This window comes from Sceloporus undulatus, chromosome 5, assembly GCF_019175285.1.
Source record: "Sceloporus undulatus isolate JIND9_A2432 ecotype Alabama chromosome 5, SceUnd_v1.1, whole genome shotgun sequence".
NCBI lineage: Eukaryota > Metazoa > Chordata > Lepidosauria > Squamata > Phrynosomatidae > Sceloporus > Sceloporus undulatus.
Genome location: NC_056526.1, coordinates 106,642,405 through 106,651,557, shown reverse-complemented (window position 1 = coordinate 106,651,557; position 9,153 = coordinate 106,642,405). Strand labels below are relative to the sequence as shown.

The following is a 9,153-nucleotide window of genomic DNA, read 5'->3' as shown; positions in this document are numbered from 1 at the left end:
ACGGGATTCGTCCCATGTGATAAACTCACATGAAACCATCATCTTCCATTGTCATGGCTGGAATACCTGTTCTGCTAAGGAAGCAGGGAAATTGGAAGAGCTGTTGCCTGGAGAGTCACATCATGGGCTTTTCAGTTTCCAGCTCCAGGGATCCCGAATGTCTCCCCCCCACACACACACAACAAGGACATGCATTTGTCCAGCCCTCTGCCTAAATATTGTTAACCTGGGGCCATGAGGGTGCTGAATTTTTTCGCCCCACTGGATTCATCCACTGGAGTGACCCTCAGCAGGCAAGGATAATAGTCCATTGGATGGAGCCATGCAATTCCCGTGGAATCATAGTCTTGTAACTGTGTAGTGTGAAAGGTCTCCATGTGAAAGGCTTAAACACCTCAACTAGGCTCATCTACAGGTTTTTCTCTAGGAATGGCTGCCTCCAAATTATGTAAAAAAATTAACAGATGGAGAGCCCTATGGTTTCTGAAGTGACATAAAATTTTACCTAAATAGAAGGCAAATGCTGTTCTCTCTGAACTTGATACTCCAAGAGAAACACAACCAACTGTACCGTATTTGTAAACGCCAAAATGAAGAAACAAAAGAGAAAGAAACAGAACTATTTCCAAGATTCTGATTTTTATTAATTTTGCATTATGGTTGTTATGTCTATTTGCCAAGTTCAGTTTGGCCAGTTTTAAAATTATAAGTTTAACTTGATTCCTATGAATCTCCCAAAGAGCCTAACAGGTAGCCCCTGCCGGATGCCCAGAGGAAGGCGAAAAACCTCCAGGATCTCAGGCCAATCTGCCCTGGAGGAAAATTCCTTCCCGGCCCCAAAAGTGGCGGCCAGTGCTACCCTGGGCATGTCGACAAGAGCCTTCCTTATGCTAACAAATGCTGAAGCTCCCTCCTTCCATCTCTCCAAGTAGAAGACATGCTGGCATATTCCAGAGTCCATCGTCATCATCAAGGAAAAGCCATTCTGTCTGGACAGCGCAATGTTTCTTCTGAATTTTCTTTTAAATTTAATAAACAGTGCTGCTACTGGATCTAATGGTATTTTAGGAAGCAGGGTTTTTTAAAAAAAATGGATCAGCTCTTACTGGACACACTTACTGAACTATCGTTTTGCAGTGAACAATATCCATTGTCTTAACTATATTCCATTTCCAAATGGTAAGAGGTTTCTTATTTGGGTCTCTGAAGACCTTGTAGCATTTATTCCTTTTGAAAGTGGAATTCATATTTCAAAATTCCCTATGTATATCTTTCATTAATTTTCTTTCAGAGGCTTGTTGTTCTCTGCTGAGTTCAGCTTGGCAGGTTTTTACAACAGTAAGGATCACTCAGGTTTGACATAAACTCTCATAGCCTGGATCCATCTACAATCAGAGCGGAGATTGCATCCAAGGAATCAGAAGACTAGGACTGGGAAGGGCAGCTATGAAGGAACTAGACAAGAGCATCAAATGCAAAGCTAGAACAATAAACACTAAAGTATTATCTTTGCCATCATCCTGTAGGAATCTGGGGAATGGATAGTGAAGTGAGCTGATAGAAAGAAAACCAACTCATTTAAGATGTTGTTCTGGAGAGGAATGCTGAGGGTACCATGGATGGACAGGAAGACATGGATATGGGAACATACCCAGTCTGAACCCTCTCTAGAAGCCTTTTCATAATGTGACCATAATAGAGAAGGCAATAATGCTTGGAATGGTAGAGGTTAGGAGAATGGTAGAGGACAGGACCACATACCAGATGGATAGACTCAGTTAAAGAGGCTACAGCTCAGAGCCTAAAAGAATGTGCAGAGTGGTTGAGGATAGAGGGGCTTGGAGAGTGTTTCCTCCATAAGGTTTCCCTGAGTCAGTATCAACTTGAAGGCAGTTAACAACAACAGGAACAAAATACATTAATTTTTCAAACATCCTAACAGGTGGACGCTGCTGGATGCCCAGAAGAAGGCGAAAAACCTCCAGGATCTCAGGCCAATCTGCCCTGGAGGAAAATTCCTTCCCGACCCCAAAAGTGGCGGTCAGTGCTACCCTGGGCATGTCAGCAAGGACCACAGAGCACCAACCCGCCAGCTCTTGCTCAGGCCAAACCTATTCCTTCTTACCTGAAGGCTCACACCTTTTTCTGCATCGACAAGGTCCATTTCTGGACATCACTTACCTTGTGACAGTTTCCATGAAGTTAAATTCTGTTGAGATGTTCTCCATCCTTCTTAAATGTTCTGCATTCACAGGTTTCATCTTTCTACATCACATGCCTTAGTTTCTTTGAAGTTAACGTCTGCTGAGATGTTTGCATGAATTAATGGGCTTTCTCGATGACCTCTCCTCATCTATCTGCAGGAACCTGATATACAGCAATGAAAATGTTGATGGTGTATGAAAAGAAAAGGGTGAAATTGCAGATGGCTTCCAGAAATTTTAGGATCAAAACTTTTGTTTCACCTTGTTGTGCATGATGGGATGCTGCACCCACATATCCTCAGCTTTTTTAGATATTGGAGCTTCAGTTCTTCTGAGTATTCAAGTAGGCAAGATGGAGGAGGAGAAGCATCGATGCACAGCTGTTGCTTTACAGGAAAAAATGGAGGAAGCGGGGTGGAATGTGAAGTGAAGTGGAGAATACTCACCTGGAGGACTGAATCCACCTGGAAAGTCGTCATCTTTGGGATAAAGGAAAACTCACGTTTCTGAAAGCTAAATTCTCTCCCTGGTCATGAAGCTGTGTGTTAACAGAGTTTCCTATCGGCTACTTTGTCTCACTGGATGGAGTATAGCTTTTGAACTTCTTGTATACTTCAGTCCTTCTGTTGTCACCCAAGTCTGCAAGAAGCAGGGAAAGAGGTCATTCTTTTCAATCATTCTTAAATGTTCTTCTTAAATGTTCTTCCAGAATTTTTAGAACCAAAACTTTTGATTCACCTTGTGGTGAACGATGGGATGCTGTGCTTAGATATTCCCAGCTTTCTTGCATTTTGGAACTTCAGTCCTTCTGTTGTCACCCAAGTCTACAAGATGGAGCTGAAGAGGCATCACTTCACGGGTGTTGGTTTGCAGAAAACCTGAAGGAAGGTGCCTGGGACTAGAAGTAAAGTGGAGAATACTCACCTGGAGGACTAAGTCTACCTGGATAGCCTTTGGGATAAAGGAATACTCATGTTTCTGGAAGCAAGGTTTCCTCCCTCTAATGAAACCAATCGAACTGGTGGCTCCAATAGGTGCATAGCTTCAGCTTTTCATATCTACCAGCCATGAGGAGGGTTTCATGAAGCTTCACTTGATTGGAGTAATCTCTTAGTTATGCCAACCATCAAGCAAACCAGGCTTCATAGCTTGCTGGAAGAAGTGAATTGAAAGGAAAGGCGTTGTGGTGGAAGAGATCACCAAGGTAATAAGAAGAAAGACAGTTTTGAAGAAACGTGGAAATGCGTTTTTACTAGCATGGATTCGAGTCAAAGCTGGACTGAGAGTTATTGTACGCTGATGACACGCAAATAAACTTCTCCATGCCTCGGTCAACAGCTTCAATGACAGATGGCAATCTCTGCTCTCAGTGGGTGTCTTGAAGCAGTAATGGACTGGATGAAGAAAAACAAACTCAAGTTGAATCCAGACAAAATGGAGGTACTAGAGGCCCCCAAACCAGGTATTGGGTTTCAACCTCCAGTCCTAGATGGGGTCATGCTCTCCTCAAAGGACTGTGCTCGCAGTCTGAGGGTGCTGTTAGATCCCTCGCTTCACATGACAAACTAGGTGAACGCAGCAGTATCAGGAGCACCTGTTATCAGCTTTCCTAGAAGTAAGGAACGTAGAAACTGTAGTACATGCACTGGTAACCTCATGACTTGATTTCTGTAATGTGCTCTACCCTTGTGCCTAGTCTGGAAACTCCAATTACTACAAAACACGGCAGCCAGGTTAGTTACTGGAAATTCTCTGGTGGTCTGGGGAGGAGGCTTTGCTGGCCTCTCATTGGAGAGACCAGCAATTGAAATAAAAACAGTGTACTCCGCAGGCTGTTGGAAGAGGTGGGGCAGGTTTAACCTGTTTGAGGCTCACTCGCTCAAACCCCTGTCAGTTGCTTCAAACGCTGGTGCAGGGAGACCTCGTCTGCTTGCTCCTGTGCAGAGTACATTCCTGGCCTTGACCGAGGATGGTCTTGTTCAGGTCGGGCAGCATACTTCGGATGCTGGCGCAGCTCCCCTTTGTCGTGCTGAATCGGTTGGGGTGTAGACACAGCCTGTTGGCGCTGTGTGTGCCTCGGCCTGGGCACCTTTCATTCAGTTTGGGGTTATCGCCCCTGAGGAGCTGTCTGGCTTTGTTTATCACCTCGCTCGCTTTGCAATGAGGCAAGGGAGTGTTGGCTTGTTTGGCCGACCCTTCAGCTATGAGCCAGTCCCTCTATGCTGGCTGCAGGGCAGGGCTGATGTTTGCGAGAGTCCGGCTTGAGCCTGGTGTTTGCTCTGGATACCAGCGTGGTTCCCGTCGCTTGCTACGACTTGGCCAGAGCAGGGAGAGAGCTGCTGGAGCTGTGGGCACCTCAGCTTTTGCTCCTTTCCTTGCCTCATTTGCATTGCCATGAAGCGAAGGAGGACTTGCTTGTTTTCCTGGTGCCTCAGCCTTGCTGCCTTCTGATGTTCGGTCCAGTCTTCTTAGCTCAGATAAGAAGGAAGAGCAGGTTGCTTGAATAGTTGTTTATTTTGAGCTTGCGATATTTCGTTATTTTTAAATTCTGAAATTCCTATATTTGTATACAGTGGTCCCTTGGATTACGCGGGGGATTCTTTTCGGAACCCCCCCCCCAGCCAAAAAACGTGTAAGCTTGAGTCCCATTTGATGGATTGGGGCTTGTGCTTGTGGCACGGGAGAGTGTGTGTGCCATGGGCTTGCACGCTATTACTCTCCCATCGCGTGGCTTTCGCGTAAAAAGGAAACCACGTATGAGGCACCCACCTATAGCGCGGGGGCACTGTATTTTGTTGTTTCAATATTTTGTTATTGCAGCGGGGCTTGTATACAAAGGTAAGTTTAGGGGCTAACTGGTTGTTAGCCAGCCATTTTGTGACAGGTGGCTATTTGTGTGTGTTCGAGGTTTTGTTTTTTGTTTTGCTAAGCAGGGTCTATCCTGGATGGTTTTTCAATGGGAGTCTGATTTTAACTTTTATTCAATTTCTCTCCCATTTCTTTGTGAGACAGTTATTTGGTCATTAGTATCCCATTGAAAGTGCTGTGCTTCTATATTACCTAATTGTTTCATAGTTACAAAGCTGTGGATGTTGTTTACTTTTATTGACATTTTGCATTATGGCTCCAAAGAAGGGATTTGTAGGCAACAAAGTCAAAGGTCCAGCTAAAAAGACCTCATCCAAGTGGGTTCTGGTTGTTCACTCTGATAATGACAGCGATGATGAATTTCCATGGGGAGGGGGGGGGACATTCGCTAGAATACAGTCATTAGAAGCAGAAAGGGCTGGTTACATTCTTCCTGTGCCTTCTGCTAAGATCTCTGATAAGAGGTTGATGTATAATGAGATGTGCTCTCCTATTTCTGCCCTAGAACAATTATGTGCCCAAGACGATGGAGCTGCTCATTCTATGGGTCAGGATGTATCTTTGCAGGAGTCCTCGTTGTTTCAATACATAGACATTATTCATAAAGCATACATTGATTAATCAGGCCCAGCATGGTTGCTCTATGATGCGGCATTCCGAATGCTACCTGCTATTTACCCTTCATTGCGATGGGATGTGATGCACTCGCAGCTGTGGATACAACTCAGGACTCCCGCTCAGCCCACTCAGGAGGAGTGTTTGCACAGTGGACATTTGGTCCAGAAAGCATCTCTTTCACCTTCCTTTCATGGTTCAGGGACACCAGGACAGCAGCAGAAGTTTTTATGCTGGGAGTTTAGCTTGTAGGTATTCTGCAATAGGCTTGTAGGGATTCTCTGTGGGGTAATCACTCATTCAAAATCTGCTCTCGAGGACATGAGCAGTCCGCCAAGAAGGACCAGGGTCCTAAAATGGTGACGGGCTCTGCCAGCCCTCCTGCAAAAGGGACCTAGTCCCATAAATTTGGGTACACTATTTGGTTAAGTTGCTATCCTGTTAGGGAGGCAGCTTTGTTTTTGTTAGCGGGTGTCACTGGTGGTTTTAAGATCCCTCTTTGCGGCCTTTGACGCCCCTTCATGGCGCCCAACTTGAAGTCAGTTAGGGGTATGGAGGACATAGTGAGACTAAAGATAGCAAAGGAGGTTTCCAGGGGTAGGGTGACTGGTCCCTTTTGAGAACCTCCTGTCCCAACTTTGAGGGTTTTTCCTTTGGGGATAGTGCCTTATAAGGCACCAGGAGAATTCAGGCTTATACTGTACATAATTTATCTTACCCTATGGGAGACTCAGTTAATGAAGCCATTCCACATGATTTGGCTACCATGTGATATACTTCTTTTGATATGGCCATGAAAGAAGTAACGAAACACGGCATAGGGGCTGAGCTGACAAAGTGTGATATTAAATCTGCCTTTAGACTGTTGCCGGTGCACCCTCACGATTTTGAATTGTTAGGCTTTAGTTTTGATGGGGAGTTTTATATGAACTGAGCACTTCCCATGGGATGCTCAGTATTGTGTTCTATGTTTGAAACTTTTATAATAATAATAATAATAATAATAATAATAATAATAATAATAATAGAGTATATTTGTATTTCCTGCCTCTCCAAAGATCGAGGCGGGATTACAGCAATAAAATAATACAGAGTAATACACAATAGTACAAATGTTAATACAATCAATAAATCACTAATATTGAATTGAGGAATTCCTATTAGTACTCTAAAATCAATTTATCAGTAATCAGTGGTCGAAGTCAAGAGTGGGCTATTGTCATCGACTTTTATATAGAATCTGGTGGATAAGCCCGTCGGAAGAGATTTCTTTTGAGTGCTTTCTTAAAGGCCTCTAGGGTGGTAATGCAACGGATCTCTTCCGACAGGCCATTTCATAATTTTGGGATGCTGCTGTAATCACCCTGTGGGAAGTTGTTATTAACCTGGTACTATGATGTTCCAATAAGTACTTCCCTGATGTTCTGAGTGCGGGGCGGATTGTGTAGGCAGAGGCGTTCCCGCAAGTAACTCGGGCCTGAGCCATGTAGGGCTTTAAAGGTAATCACCAATGCCTTGTCTTGTGCCCGGAAGGTAATTGGCAGCCAGTGGAGAGAGTTTAATACTGGTGTTATATAGTCAAACCTAGATGTACCGATGACCAATCTGGCTGCCTCATTTTGTACCAGCTGAAGCTTCCGGACTCGGTACAAGGGTAGCCCCAAGTAGATCGCATTACCGAACTGTAAACGAGAGATTAGCAGTGCAAGTACCACTGCTTCAAGGTCTTTTCAGTCCAGGTAGGGATGCAGTTGGTGTATCAACCGAAGTTGATACCAAGTACTCCTGGCAATCACATCTATATGAGATGACAACTGCAGGGATGGATCAAGGAGGACTTTCAAACTGTGAACTTTGTCCTTTAGGGGGAATGTAACCCCATCCAGGACTGGCTGACAAATCTCCATCCCTGGACTTAGGGTACCTATATTGTGAGTACCTCTGTTTTCTCTGGATTCAACCTGAGTTTGTTTTCCCTCATCCAGTCCATTATCGACTCAAGTAAGGCTTCCAGAGGAGAGATGCCATCCTTAGTCACTGCGACAGTCTTGGAACGGGCAGTTAAGTATAAATCGGGATTAAACGGGGTAATACATTATTTAGATGACTTCCTCTTTACTGGAGGTTCTGGTTCTGATAAATGTCTCCAGCTACTTCAATGTTTTGAAACATTTAGCATGAGAAAAGACAGAAGGTCCATGCAGCCAACTTACTTTTTTGGGCATACCGATTGACATGGTCAATCAATGTTGTAGGCTCCTAGATGACAAACTATTTGACCTAAAGCTCAGTGTCTGTAATTTTTCTTCTCTTTGAAAGGCAACTCTAAGGGAGTTTCAGGAGATCATAGGCCACCTAAATTTTGCACGAAGGGTGGTGGCCCCAGGCAGGGTTTTTTAAAGGTGCCTATGAGATGCCATTGGTGGTGTTTCACAATCTCACCATAGGATTAGATTGACAAAAGGCATTCACCAAGATTTGGATGTTTGGTTGACATTTTTTAACATTTTAAATGGTGTCTCATTTTGGAGGGAAGAGAAAAAGTTGGAGGCTGTGTTACAGCTTTCTTCTCATGCTGCTGGCTTGATTGGCTTTGGGGTTTATTTTCATGGATGATGGTGTGCATAGAGATGCCATTCATTACATTGTGCTGCGGCCTCAGCGTATGCTGAAAGCTAGGGAAAGGAAGACCGCATACTACTAATAAATAAATACATTTTTATTTCTATCCTGCCTCTCTGTCCGAGACATCCGGGGCGGCATGCAAGTTAAAACAGTACAATCCCAGATCCCAATATTCCCCCCCCCCAAAAAAAAATAACAATTATTTATATGCTCCTAGTGGCAAATGCTGAGGCAAAGGCAGGAACACACAATCCCCAGTCTTCAAGCAGCCCAGTCCAACAAAAAGTAAAAAGACAGGCTGTAACAATTAAACAATTTACAATCTAAATCATATTTTAAAATAAACAATCAGACAGTGACTACTCACATTTCTGAGAGCAAAGTTCTTTCCCTGGAGATGATGCCAACCTAACTGGAGAATCTGAAGGTGCACAACTTCAGCCATTCAGCCACTCTGGATCTTCTTAGATGGTTCTCTCTGGATCTTCTCATCTTTCAACATGAATCAATTCTCTCCCACCAACCTTTCCTCCTCCTTTCCACCAAATGGTCCATTCTCTTGAATGGATCAAATGCCATTGCCCCGCCAAGGCTGACCAAAGAGATTTGCTAAATAACAAATGCCCTCCTCCATTCCTTTGAGCAAATAAAACCCTGCCATGGAAGAGAAGTTGGTACCGAAAACCAAAAATCCTGCAAACCACGCTTCCCTTCTCAGAAGGAAGGCTAAAATAACGAAGACTTGAAATAACCCATTAGCTTCCTATTCTTGACATGTATCAGCAGCTAACTGCTTCATCCTGGGTACCTTAACTGCCATAGAACAATAAACGCATCACAA

General features: G+C 44.1%; 1 long non-coding RNA gene across 2 annotated transcripts in view; it reads right to left on the bottom strand.

Moving 5' to 3' along the window:
• Nucleotides 1-630: 630 nt before the first annotated feature.
• LOC121931194 overlaps nucleotides 631-9,153 on the bottom strand; it is a 972,450-nt gene continuing 963,927 nt past the window's right edge. The window contains exons 2-3 of one of the 2 annotated variants that reach the window (XR_006104094.1): nucleotides 2,466-3,356; nucleotides 631-2,367 (exon numbers count right to left, since the gene is read on the bottom strand). This is a non-coding gene — a long non-coding RNA (uncharacterized LOC121931194). Of the gene's footprint in view, nucleotides 3,357-9,153 lie in introns of both variants that reach the window. The other variant, XR_006104093.1, reaches the window with a different exon arrangement.